Here is a 15,539-nt window from a genome sequence, read left to right as displayed (position 1 = left end):
GAGGAGCTAGAGAAAGTACCCAAGGAGTTGAAGGGGACTGCAACCCTGTAGGTGGAACAACAATATGAACCAACCACCACCCCCAGAGCTCATGTCTCTAGCTGCATATGTAGCAGAAGATGTTCTAGTCAGCCACCATTGGGAAGAGAGGTCCCTTGGACTTGTGAACTTTATATGCCCAAGTACAGGGGAACACCAGGGCCAAGAACAGGGAGTGGGTGGTTAGGGGAGCAGGGGGGAAGGGTATAGGAGAATTTGGGTATATCATTTGAAATGTAAATGAAGTAAATACCTAATAAAAATTGAACAAAAACAAAACAAAACAAGAACAAGAAAAAAGAAAATGATTGCTAACTAGTCACCTAAGGAAAAAAATGTTTTCTCAATATATATACTCAAATAATACGAAAGACACAAATAAGCAAATGAACTCAACAAATATTGCCCCAAAATAAAAAAATACAAAGAATTCTATAATAAAGTCTTAGCCAATAGGGAAATATATATTTAGAGCACATTGAGAATCATTTCTACCATAATTAGAATACATACAAACACAAACAAATAATGGGGGAAAGTAAATTTTATACTTCAGGAAGACATGTTAACTAGATCTTCAACTATGGAAATTCATACAAAGAATCCATAATCAAATTATAGAATGATCATGTGGGCCATCTATACCCTACTTGATAATATAACTAGATGAATTTAAATTAGGGTACCAGAGAAATAGCTATACATTTATGCTCAGAAATCACTATTCAACATTGCCAAATCATCAAATTAGTCTGTCTGTTAGTTAACACTTGAAAGGATAAAGTAATTTTATTTTAATCATACTGTGACAGCTATCCTTGGCTGTCAAATTTATTACATGTGGAATAAACTACAATCCGAAAATGGAGGGCAACCATGTGACAGAGTATTTTGGCTTAAACTGAAGTAGATAAATCTACTTATAGTCCTGACCTTTGAGTTAGGAAGACACACTTTTGAACTAAATCTTGAGGTGGGATACACCTGTATTCTGGGCTATAACTTCTACTGGAATATAAGAACATGGAAAAGGGGAGATGTTCAAGGACATGTGAAATGGAAACACTTGCCTTAGCCTGATTCATCTCCACTCCATTGTCCATTCCTTCACTGGCATTAAAGCCTACTTTTTTGTAATTCTAGCATCTACTAAAGATCAGTTGACATATCTAGACTTGTAGCTTGAACAACTTCTGGATACTTGAACTTTCCATTCATGTTGGATTATTTGCAACACAACTTGTGTTTCTAATAATTTTGTGTGTGTGTGTGTGTGTGTGTGTGTGTGTAATCAAAAGAGAGAGAGAGAGAGAGAGAGAGAGAGAGAGAGAGAGAGAGAGAGAGAGAGAGAGTTTCATTCATATTAAGAAAATAATGTTGAGCAAAATAGATGACTCATCAATTTAAAGAGTATCTAGCTCTTTCAGAGGACCCAAGTTGAATTAATTGCTGGCACTCAAACTAGGCACTTCGTGAATGCTTATTAATTCTAGCTTCAGTTCGCATCTGATGTCATTGTCCTCTATGGACACTGACATTCATGTGTACATATCTACGGCATAGATCCATGCACACACATATAAAAATAATAAAATCAAATCGTAGTAAATGTAACAGCACATGAAAACAGGAGGTGACCTCATTAGGAGAATGGGGATTAGAAAGAGGCAGAGGGATGAAACAGAGCAATTTTATTTGAAATGATTCTATTATTTTATATAAATGCAAGAATATATGATAATAAAATCATTATTGCATCCAATATATATGTACTAATTGAAGAATAAGAGCAGAAACAAGAGGAGGAAATGTTGGAATGGGGAAGAGTTGGGAGAAAGAACATAAAATCCTTTCTTTAGACAAATATCAAAAACTAGGTTTAACTGTTCTCATACACATTTTCCATCCATTCATAACACTGAGGTGGAAGTTCATGGTCAGTATGGACAACATTGTTCAGGAATAGTATTTCCAATATATACCAAAGAAATACAATATTTCAATACACCTTATATTACCTACAAGTACTAATCCAGAACATTCAAAATACTTTAAAAGAGATGCCAATCTCATTACGATGAAATAACATTTCTCTTTAACTTTTAAATATTTAAAAGTACTTCACATTTTTTAAAAAAAAATTTGCTTTTGTAAATTCATTGTCCTTATCTCTCAAAAGCAATATAATGAATTTAGTGTAAATTTATTTTTTTTAAATTAGAGCTCTATGGAATTTTGTATGGGAAAGAACTTTGATGAAAATAATGTTTTTTTTTTTTTTTTTTTTTCAATTAAAAGTGTCAGTGAACTTTTTACCATGAGTGTTGATCAATATATCAAGTTAACAATATGGTTGTTTAGTCAGTTTCTTGTATTTAGTAACTTTATATCCAATCTAGAAACAAGTGGAAAAATGAACAAAGCATTTCAAATAGAAACCTTGAATAGAATCCATTTGAGTAGAGAAGAGAATTAAATACTTAGTCGACTGGTGTGGGCATGCTTAACAGAGAAACCATTTTAATAAAACACACATACACAAACATGAACACACTTGCATGCATGCACACGAGACCTTGAAGAAATTCTTCTAAATCCTGAAAAGAATGCAAAAAGTGTAGTTTTTATACTAATAGGGAAGTATAGATGATGATGATGATGATGATGATGATGATGATGATGATGAATTCTTTTTCAAGCATTCTTGAAAATATTTCACTCCTGAATGTGTCATTGCCCCCATCTGTGAGGTGCTACAGAATAACCAGGAACAAAAAGGTCAATTTTCATTCACCTTTGTTGTATTGATAGATTATATGATTATTTTGCTGTAATGGCGAGAAACTACATCGCTAAAATCTAAATAACATGAAATATAAATTCATGATAGCTATAAAGATAATATTACTACTACAAGTAGAAAAGTTAACAGGCAAAGTTCATGAAGCTTTAACATTACATGAAAATTTACAGCAAACAGAGGAATGCTGAGCATGAACTAGTCTTTTCCAATGAATAGAACACAAATTTGTTATTTATACCAAATGATAAGCCCTGAAAATATATCTACAAATATCAAAACAAATCTGATTGCATTTAAAAAACTACAAAAACATTAACATTCATATCTATAAGTTCTAAGTATAGAGAAAGCTTGCATTAAACTTCTTTCATTTGCATAATTAATGCAATAAACCTAACAACATTCAAAATTTAAAATGCATATATATGCAAAAACTGTTAACATTTGATTAGCCTGGCTCTCTAGAGAAACAGAACTGATAGAATAATTATATATTAAAAGTGGAAATATTAGATTGGCTTATATAATGTGGTTTGAATAGTTCATAAAAGACTATTCAAGAAGACAAGAAGCCAGGAGCAAAGTAGATGAGTGTAAGGACTTAGTATATTTAGTCCTTGAGCCTGAGTGACTAAGGCTTTAGCTTTCCCAGTCTGGTGCTAAATCCCGCAAGGAATTCTAGGGAGTTAGTTGTCCTTAATCTGTACTGGAAATACTAAAAGACCAAGTACTAATAATAGCAACAAGTTGCAGAAGATGTGGTGGCAGCAACAAATTAGATGCATTTACCTGCAATAGTGAAGGAAAAGAAACAAAAAATAAGCTTCCTTCTTTCTGTGCACATAAAGGGCTTGACAATTTAGAACAGATAGCCCCCCCCCCTTAAAGTAACACAACCCAGAAAACATCTGTAGGTATCCTTAATGTCTTGATTTTTAGCTGATTTCAAATTCAGTCAAATTCACAACAGAGATTAGTCCTTACAGCAATACTAAACAAAAGCTCATTTTGGAAGAACATAAGGAGATTACAACATGCGATCATGTCCGTTCTTCAAAAAATTCCTGCTAATGTCCTTAGAAGTTTTCATGGCTGTTTCTCAACATAACTGGTTTCCTCACTCATTGTTATTGAGTTAGTCAAATTAGCCAACGTAGTAATAACAATGTTACGAATACAGAGTTGATTGAATGGCACTATTTATCACAATTTGGAATTGACCAGGAAAAATTACCCTCACAGTGATTTTTTTTAAACGTATTTAACATGGAAAAACAAAGTTACATACTATAAATTCATACAAATAGATGAACGTTTTATTCTCTTGTAAATTAATACTAAAATTGTGTTAATTATCTTATTTTATCTGGTTCTTTATGTCTCCATTTTGTCTTTTAAACTTACAAAACAGTATTTAAACTTCTAGTTACAAAGAACTTAATTGAGGAATGTAATTTTGAAACAAAAAATATAAGAACACAAATACCAATTCAATTAGCAATAAATCAATTATTATTTATTTATCAATAATGCTTACCTGTTTTCATTAAATATTTCCTCATGAAATATCTAGGCTTTAGCATATAACTAAAATGGGTTCACCACAAACTTTTATTAATTATCTATTAAATTATATTCAAAATCTACCTGGGTAAAGGATAAAAATAAAACTTTATTTTTTCATAGTTTGATGATAACATCGGATATTTTTCTTGTTTTTAATCTTTATGTAGTTTACAGGAATTTTTATAATAAATGAATTTTATCAATCTGATGGTTACATTACTTTTATCTCACAACAAGCAAGTTATTGACAAATTTCCAAGCATATTCACATTTGAAGAAAGACCTTAGAACAACTTTTATACACATTAGCTTAATGTCACCTTAGGATAGTCTTGTAACATAAAGTTAAATACCTATATAACTAATGGTCTATAAGAGAACAAGACAATGAGAATATAAAGGAAGTTACAAATTTCTATTTTCTAATATAACATTAATCATACTCTACTCTTAATCTTCCAGATTGTATTCTCTAAGAAAAAGTCGATAGGATGCATCAACATTCAATATAATAAAAATTTCTATAGTGGGTTGCAATTACGCTGCTTGTATTCAAATGCTAAATTCTATACCCAAAGACCTGATTACTCCAAGATTAGCAGATCCTTACCTATGCTAGCTTTTATTGTATAAACCTTGCCTACCCGCCACAATTTATCTGTGATAAATTAATAAAGATGCCTACAGCCTATTGCTTCATAGAAGACAGATTAGTGGGGCTTTAGATCCTGAGCTTGGAGTTCAAGGTAGGGAGTCCAGGAGGGAGAAGAGGAAGGAGGAGAGGGAAGAAGTCCCTGTTGATTGATGGATTATGAGAGCATGGCCATGAGGGCCACCCTGTTGGAGTAGAAGCCACAAAGTGTAGAACATAAACAGTGATATTTCATTGTAATTAACAGGAGAGTAGACAAAATTACATAGTGTGTTGATATATGGTCAGTATGCTTTAAAGCTTATAATAAATATTTTTGTCTTATATTTGGAACTAAATGATCTAAGGTGCGGTGGCAACCCCCAATATTTACTACAATACTTTATGTTATTTTTATTTTTTGTGTGAACCAACCTGAGGCAAAGCTTACTCTTGAGATTTCAAATTCCCTGATAAAAGGCATACTGTCCCTGTGATACAGAAGCCATGACAGTAGCTAATATGAGGAAGAGAAATGGTTCCTTAACAATGGTGGTTTCTCTCAAACCTTCCATGGTTCAGGGCAAGGGTCAAAATGCCCAGTAATTTGGCATGCAATATAGCAATGGGTCAAAGGGTGAGTTAAGGCACAGCTGTGCCCTGGAGCCAATCACATGCCAAACTTTGTTTCATCTTCCTTTGCTGTGTCTCTGCCCAGAATTGGAACACTTGGGCACAGAGCCAAGGAAACAAAACTGATAGGGTCTGGTTGCTAGCTGTTGCAGAAGCTGTTGCTAGCTGCACAACTTGCATGTGTCCCATAGTCAAGAGTTACACTGGGCTTACATTATGTAAAAAAAATTCTCCTCTATAAAACATGGGTCTTCCATAGGAAGATTAATGACAGCTCATGGAGACTGACATGAAATAGGATGTCACACTGCTCTGAGCAACCAATCTCCTTAGATGTGGGGCTCCCATGGGAAAATGGATAATGGCTCAGCCTAATGCATGTCACAGAACTCGGGCCCAAATCTCTGAGGATCCAATATGCTTGAGGATTTGCTTGGCCACTAAGATAGAAAAGAGTTTAAATAAAGTGGGTAGCAAAAGTGCCACCCTTGACTGAGATGTTAAAGGCTTCAAAACATGCTGAAAAAAAGGACTGCTAATTTTTTTTCAGGGGTCAACTCTTCATAGGATTCCTATGCTCCAATGGATGCCTCTACATGCATTTACATACCTGTAGCATATAATGGATTTAGTGAACCTAAAAGAAGAGCTCATGAAGTTGGGGAAAATTGGCAGAGGTTATGCAAAAACTTAGAAGGAAAGAGAAGAAGAAAATTTGATCAAAATACAATATTTTTGTATGAAATTTGAAGTAATATTTTTATAAAGCATCATGCTTACAAATCTCTGATAAGAAAGCATTCATTTATTTCTGAGTCCCAGTGACAGAGTGAGTAGCTGTGATTTTAGGCATCCTGTCTTTGTATTGACTAATCTCTAGAAGCAAACACTTGCTGCTTGAAAGATTTTTCTTTTCTTGCTTAAGTGTTCCAAGACATCATATTATGCATGTTTATTTTATGAGAATAAATTTCTATATATCACTTAGGCTTGACAGGAATCTCCTATATTGACTAACCTGGCCTCCAAATTACAGAGATCCTCCTGCCTCTACGTCCTGGGTGCTGTGATTAAAGATCTGTGCTACCATGCCCATGGAGGCATGGCCTTTCATCTTTCTTAGATCTTGTCAAGAAATTTTACAATCATATTCTTTGTCTTATGGTTTGTGAGACTTGCTTTGAAGTCCGTTAGTTTTTATGTTTTCCAAAAAGCTACTTTTCATACTCTCAGTTCTCTGATTTTGTATGAGAATATACATCAAACACAAAGTCCCAGATACAATATTTTTCAAGTCCTTTAGATTTATCTAAGTTTTTTTATAGAGACTAGATGGTACAGAATCACACCTTCAGAATTCACTAAGAAGTTTTATTGTGGCCCCTCTATTCTGAAAGATATACCCAATACGTTGCATACAACTTCATTAATAGAATTAGCTAACGACACACTCCAATTCCTTTTAGGAATTCATTTCCAGCCCTATTAAGGTCCATATTTCTTCCCTAACAAATAAAGATATAAAAAATCATCTAAAATGTTATTCAAAGTCACAAAGTTCTGGATAATTTCTTTGTTCAGTTATTTGTTTCAATTCTTTTAAGCATTTGTTATATTACCACATTTCTTCTGAATGTACATATTAATTATAGATTATTGTGTCACAAATCACCTGTGAATTTAATATCTTATAATGGTAATAATTATCTGGGCTATTTCATTTTTTGTTCTCAGGCATCTTGAATGTTTGTGGAGGATGCAGGATCACCTGTAATGGAAGCTTTTCACTCTTATTAGAATGAAGTAAACTGTCTCAAGTCATAAAAAATTCTAAATATTTTTTGTGAACCATCAATATTACTTTCAATATTTAGATCCATTCTAAGCTCTTTCACATGAACTTCCACAAAGGACTCCCTCATATGGAAGTTGGCAATTCTAGAAAAAAATGTAAAAGGAGTCTAAGAAAACTCAGAAGTCACTATCAGCTTATAATCTATTATTATAAGAGATCCACCTGAAAACTGCTATTTTATCCTCACTAACCATTTTTACATAAGTTGTAGAATATGTTTCATTGTTTTACTATCAACATATGAAAAATAAATTAAAAAGACTCATCTTTAGATGCCAAAGACTTCACTCCACCTACTGTGTTACTGTAAACGGAAGCTGGCCTTTGCGACTTTACATGTTCTTCTTTTTCTCGTCTTTCTTCCCTTGGTTTCACCCTTCACATGGGAACAAAAGAAGGATAGGGAGCAGGGGGGAATAGAGATCCCTGAATTGAATTTCTTTCTTTTCATTTGCTCTTTGAACACGACTATTTACAAACCACAACCAAAACCCCTGAATGATCACCAACCACAAGCTCACTTCACAGGGTCCTAGAATTTGTATGCCCTCTGAAAACTTCCTAGAATTTGAAGCATTACACAGTTTTAGAAACTATATGTAGCTGGTATATCCACACCTCTATTAGAGCACAAGGCAAATCATTGTTAACTGTTATGGACAGTCCAATACACATTTAATACACATTGTATTAAAACAAAGCCAAATTCTTACAAATTTTTTTGTGATTTTAAAGAAACCAAAATTCTAAAATTCTTAAAAATCTCACTAAAATAAACCATTTATTCTATGACAGCACATTTTATACCTGGTTTTCAAAAAGATGTACACAAAACAAACAAACAAACTCCCTTTCCCTCACAGGCAAGCTTTAACCTATTCATTTACATCAAATGGTGTCCTTCAGTGTTCTGACATGGGAACAAGAGAGCACAAAAATTTCTTAGTTTCTGATAACCAAATCAGCAAGACCAGTCAGCCCATTTTTCCAAGTATATTTATTGGATATTAGCCAGTAAGCCCTGTTCAATCAAAACTATCAAATCTCTTCACAAACAGTAGAAGCAAGGTTTACTAGGAATCACTTTAAATGATTTTTAAAGTTGCTTATGAGATTAAACTATAGATCAGGGAGCTATCTTGACTAAACACTATATGAAACAGTTTTAGAATTTCTGTTGCTCATGTTCAAATTGGGAGATAAAGAAATGAAGCAAGATCTTCAAAACTTACACACTATATTTTTTGTCCATAGTGTCTGTTAAGAATTAGACGACAGTAGTACCAAATTCATTCAGTATTCACTAGAACTGCCTGATCTATTTATGTCGGAAAAAAAAAGAGAGAGAAAATTCATTATTTCTATTCTTTTTTTTTTTTTTTTCTTTTTTTGGTTTTTCAAGACAGGGTTTCTCTGTGTAGCCCTGGCTGTCCTGGAACACACTCTGTAGACTATGCTGGCCTTGAACTCAGAAACCTGCCTGCCTCTGCCTACCAAGTGCTGGAATTAAAGGCATGCACCACCAGGCCTGGTTATTATTTCTATTCTTAAAAATATTTTTGGAGACATTACAATCAGTATACTAAACCTGACTTTTCCTAGCTATAACACTGTCTTAGTCTGTGTTTTATTGCTATGAAGAGACACCATGACGATGGTAACTCTTATAAAACTGTATATTTTAAGTGTTTCAGAGGTTTAGTTCATTATCATGGCAAAGATCATGGTAGATTGCAGGCATACATGGTACTTGAGAAGGAGCTGAGAATTCCTCATTGGATCTGAAGGCAACAGGAAGAGATATACACTGGACATGATTAGGACATTTTAAACCTCAAATTCCCAGTGAAACATTTTCTCCATTAAGGCCACAACTACCCAACAAGGCTATAACTTCTAATCCCTTCGAAATAATGCCATTCCATATGTCTAATCACTCAAATATATGAATCCACAGTGGCCATTCATACTCAAACCTCCAGAAACTTTAAATAATCACTGATACATAGGGCTCTAAAAAAAAAAAATTCTAAGTTAATATAGGGTTTAGGAAAAAGCAGTATTATACTTATGATAAAGAAGATAGTGATCTAAATTCTAACTTTGTCATTTATCTCATTTTATGAATATTAACATGTTTTTCTTAGATATATAAGATAATTAAAATCTAAAACAAACATTATGGTCTAAAACAAAGGTGAGTAAATATAAAAAGGGAGTTTGAAATGTTCTACTGAGTCCTTCCTTGCTAACAATGAGTATAAAAGCTGCTTTCCTTAACTCTGCTTCTAGTTGCTAGAGTTTTGCTAATTAGTATTTTAAAATTTAACCACATTTAATAATTCTTGAAGTATGATAATCAGTTTACATCATGAACATTTTTAAGCTAAGCACAATGCTGAGGTAAGGGAGGGGAGCTTCTTGTCAGTTGAGACTAAGCTTGCTTAAATTTCTAGAAAGGTGTGATATGGTACATGTGATTAGTGTACCTAATTGAGGCTGAAAGAATTGACAACCTTAGCTATTCAGCTGTGAAAATGAAAGAAGACAGGTTAGCATATGATTTGTACATGCATATATCTATTTAATTAGGTCTTAACCTGGATTTACTTTTATATTTCAATAGCATTAGTATCTGTAAATACTTTGAGAGGTTTTTAAATATATAGGAGAATATTTGTAAATTATATACACATTCTACATTTTATATATGAGACTAACATCATGGACAATGTATGGTATCTGTGGGATACTGAAAGCAATCTCTATGGATTCTCAGGGTTGATTGGAGACATTAGGTAAAATACAAAGTCCATTGTGATGGTTAATGGCCTATTCTGAGAATTTATTGGCAGCATTCTTTTAGCTGAGACAGTACCCATAATAATCATCGAAAGCAACCATTTTCAGCCATCATGCTGAGCTGTTATTCCCATAGATTTCTCTGACAGAGATTATTGGTTCAAATTGTCAGCTGTAGAAATCTTCATTCACTCTCATTAATAGGCTGCATTTTTGGAATTGTTTCCCAGATTAAGCTGTTGAGCAGAACAATGGAAACACTCACAATGGGGATGACTGAGATAGCAGGTGATCATGCTGTTTAGAACACATACAAGGCACTTTGTATATCATCCCCTTAGAATATTTAGAAGCATCTATTTTCAAAAACTGAATGGACCTAATATGCTTGAGTTTAAACTCAGCTTGATCTGTATTATTTAGACCATTATGACTCTGTTGGATATATTCTTTATGCCCTTCTCCCAAATTCTTAGGAATTAATGACTCCAAGCTCCTGTTTCTTTCTTTGCTTTTAAGAGCTTCATATTCAGCAGACAGTTATAAATATCACCTCCGTTTCCCTTAAGTGACTTTTAGAAGCTATTCATGTATTTCCTCAATTTGATACTCTTGGATTGACAAAATAGCTAGGAGTCACTCACATTTTCACATGCCTGGGAAGGCTCTATTTTATCTCTCAGATTGATGTTGAAACTTTGGGAATTCTTTGGAGAGTCAGTTGGGTGGAATTTTGCTGGGGCAAACACATAAAGGAGTGTTTTTCTGAAGTGGACACCGGTGAGAAAGGCTAATGAAGACTCATGAGGAACATTTCACTGAAGCAGACACAGGAGAAAGGTTGTTCTGCTAAAGCAAACATGTGAAAGAACATGTGGTAAAGGCTCTCTGCTAACAACATGCATGTATTTATTGGTCTGCCTTACAGCATAGTTGCGCTACATTTGTCAGGATGTCTTGGCCTCAGGCTGAATGGATTCACATGCTGTTGCAAGGCACCTAGATAAAAAGTGATATTTGGAGAGTATAAATAGGACTTGCTGGAGTGACACACAGAGAAATAGGCTTTCTTGGTACAGCTAGCTGTGCAAACCTTGTGGGTCTCACACCTTGCTACTGAACTGAATGGCTGGTGCATACAGGAAGTGTTTGACAGTGGATTCAGCTGCCACTACCTGTTAACCTGTGAACTGAAGTGCCCATTTCTAGACAATGCAGACAGGATCTGCTCCAGAGAACCGTTATAAACATATCTACTTTCCCTGTATCCTTTCTTTTCTACTAACTCTGGTGGGTGAGTAGTGGACTCCAAGGGTGGTTGAAGCTCTTAAGAACCATCACTAAAATAATCTTTGAAAAAATGTAAAGTTATACAGATTTTACAGAATCATACATTAATAGATTCATTCTTGAAATTTGTCTCCATCCTTTTCAAGATTTTTGGAGGCAAGTTATATACCTTACTCCTTTTCATTCAAAGTAATAGTATAAAATAAATTCACTGCTTCTAGGTTTACATTCATTATAGTATAATTATTTACCAAAACATAAAATAAGTTTTAAACTTAGAAATCTGCCTTCCTTTGCCTCCCAAGTGCTGGGATAAAAGGCATGCACCACTACTGCCCAGCTAAAAGGCTTAAACTTAAAACACACATAATATAAACTTTTTTGACTATTATTTTTATTAGATATTTTCTTTATTTACATTTGAAATGTTATCCCCTTCCCTAGTTTTCCTTCTAAAAATCCCCTCCTCCGAACTCACCCACTCTCATTCCTTATCCTGGCATTCCCCTATACTGCTGCATAGAATATTCATAGGAACAAGGGCCTCTCCTCTCATTGACAACTGACTAGGCCATCCTCTGCTACATATATAGCTAGGGCCACAAGTTCCACCGTGTGTTTTCTTTGATTGGTGTTATAGTTCCAAGGAGCTCTGGAGGTACTGGTTAGTTCATATTGATGTTCCTCCTATGTGCCTCCAGTTCCCATCAGCTCCCTGGGTATTTCTCTTGCTCCTTAATTGGGGTCCTTTTGCTCTGTCCAATGGATGACTGTGAGCATCCACTACTGTATTTGCTGGGCACTGGCAGAGCCTCTCAGGAGACAGCTATATCAGGTTCCTGTCAGCAGGCTCTTGTTGGCATCTGCCTAGTGACTGAGTTTGGTGGTTGTTTATGGAGTGGATCCCCAGGTGGGTTCAGTCTCTGGATGGTCCTTCCTTTTGTCTCAGATCCAAACTTTGTCTGTGTAACTCCCTCCATGGGTATTTTGTTCCACATTCTAAGGAGGAATGAAGTATCCACATTTTGGTCTTCCTTCTTCTTGAGTTTCATATGTTTCGCAAATTGTATCTTGGGTATTCTAAGTTTATGGGCTAATATCCACTTATCAGTGTGTGCATATCATGTAAGTTAGAACCATCCAGTGTGGGGGGAGGTGAGTGGGAAAGGCAGCATTTTCAACAAATAGTGCTGGTTCAACTGGTGGTTATAATGTAGAAGAAAGTGAATTGATCCATTCTTATCTCCTTGTACAAAGTTCAAGTCTAAGTGGATCAAGGAACTCCACATAAAACCAGAGACACTGAAACTTATAGAGGAGAAAGTTGGAAAAGAAAACTTGAAGATATGGTCACAGGGAAAAAATTCTTGAACAGAACAGCAATGACTTGTGCTATAAGATCGAGAATCGACAAATGGGACCTCATAAAAGTGCAAAGTTTCTGTAAGGCAAAAGACAGTGTCAATAAGAAAAAAGGCCACCAACAGATTAGGAAAAGATCTTTACAAATCCTAAATCAGATAGGGGACTAATATCCAATATATACAAAGAGCTCAAGAAGCTGGACTCCAGTAAATCAAATAACCCCATTAAAAATGGTGTACAGAGCTAAACAAAGAAGTCTCAACTGAGGAATACCGAATGGCTGAGAAGCACCTGAAAAAATGTTCAACTTCCTTAATCATCAGGGAAATTCAAATCAAAACAACCCTGAGATTCCACCTCACACCAGTCAGAATGGCTAAGATCAAAAATTCAGGTGACAGCAGATGCTGGCGAGAATGTGGTAAAGAGGAATACTCCTCCATGGTGGGATTGCAAGCTGGTACAACCACTCTGGAAATCAGTCTGGAGGTTCCTCAGAAAATTGGCCATAGTGCTACCTGACTATCCAGCAATACCTCTACTGGGCATATACCCAGAAGATGTTATAACTTGTAATAAGGACACATGCCCCACTATGTTCATAGCAGCCTTATTTATAATAACCGGAAGCTGGAAAGAACCCTGATGTCCCTCAACAGAGGAAACAATACAGAAAATGTGGTACATTTACACAATGGGGTACTACTCAGCTATTAAAAACAATGAATTTATGAAATTCTTGGGCAAATTGATGTATCTGGAGGACATCATCCTTAGTGAGGTAACCCAATCATAAAAGAACTCACATAATATAAAGTTTTGATTCATGCTATATCTCAAACAGTAGAATTTTAGAGACTGAAGTTAGTCACTATCTTATTAATAAAAAAAAATCACTTAAAAAATCTGTGGCTAAAATAATAATGTTTTCTATTTTGCAACATTGTGTTTACTAATGTTTTCATTACATAGGCTACTTTGTTGTGGGATTACTAATAAATAATACAAAAAGGTTAATTTATTTGGTATTAAGAGGACTTTGTCATTAAAGGAGACTGGGAGAATTATAACCATAAATTAATGAGCATATGAGCATAGAGTTTGAAGTAGAAAAAAAGTCGAACAAATATCAGAAGATGAACTATGCTGTTTTATAAATGAGGGAACATACTCCACAGAGTGTTCATGACTAGTGAAAATGCTCAATAGTATTAAATATCTCATTGTGTTTTCTAACTTTCACTTGTTTTCCGTAACTCTGCATAAGCATTGTGTAAATTTTCCTTTCAGTTGCAAATGGATGACTGTGTCTGTTCCTCCATGTTTCAGTGATTTGGAAAGCACCTTTCAAAATTTTATTCATTTATTTATTTGTTTATTAAATTCACCTTAAAAATATCTTACCAAATTATGGGGTCCCTCAAGGTGTTTTAATTCTTACTAAGTTTGGTTGACTCTCCTCAATGTTTCTTCTCCTTCATGTCCAATTCCCCCAATCCCTGCTAAACCTTTCTATCTCTTGTATCTTTCCTTCCGTATTCATACTGCACATTCTCCTACCACCCCATCTCCTTAAACTGCCTTTTGTCTGCCTCTCATTGGTCCACTACTACATCTCTTATGTTTACACATTCACTTCCACATAAATACAAACATATATAAATTAGAACCTAGGAGATAGGAGAGAATATACAGTTGGAAATTTGTATGGAACAAAGACCTAAATCTGTGACAGCAGTCTTACATGTGTTTGTACATAAATTCAAGTATAAAGGAGACATTTTTATAGACCAACTATCTTTCTGTTGTTTCTTTTCCCAGTGAAAATGAGAGGGTTTTAACTGTTTTCTAAGACTTCTATCTACTACTATTAAACATTATTGGTGCTAAGGAGATTAGATCTCCTTACATTCACTATCTCTAGATAATATTTGACACATGATTTTATATTGGGGTAAATCCACAACCCCTTTAAGGAATTTTATGTTGCCATTTGTTAGTATTGACAGGGTCTTTGTATGGTGCTTGTAGCTCTGACTGACCTAAAAGTCAGCAATACATCTGGTTCAGCTTCCAGGCTACAAGATCAGGGGTTGAGATTCAGTTTCACTGTATAATTCACAGTCGACTTAGAACCTAAGATGTTCAACAGACTACTGTCAAATTTAGGTTGCTCCTTGCCTCACATTTACTCATTTGGTTTTTAAGTGTGTGCCACCACACCCAATTTTAATTTGTCTTTGTATTCAAACATCATTAATAAAAATATGGTTTTAGAATGATAATGCTCTGATACTTATTGTTGTAAAGCTACATAGAAGCTAAAATAACATCAGGTTTAATGAAGAGTTTCATTGCTACATATTAAGCATCTAAACAGAATTTTGTTTTAAAATAATAAGGTATAAACTATTGTATCTTTTTTTAGACTGGATTTCTGGAGTTTCTCTATATGAATCATGTGCCAATCATTAGTCAGATTTCTGTTTTTGGTGAACTTAGAAAATATGTAAGACATTTTATGAAAAAGTAGACTTTACATCTCCCCATAGCAG

This window comes from Mus pahari, chromosome 3, assembly GCF_900095145.1.
Source record: "Mus pahari chromosome 3, PAHARI_EIJ_v1.1, whole genome shotgun sequence".
In the NCBI taxonomy this organism is placed as follows: Eukaryota; Metazoa; Chordata; class Mammalia; order Rodentia; family Muridae; genus Mus; species Mus pahari.
Note: the sequence above shows the minus strand (reverse complement) of the source record.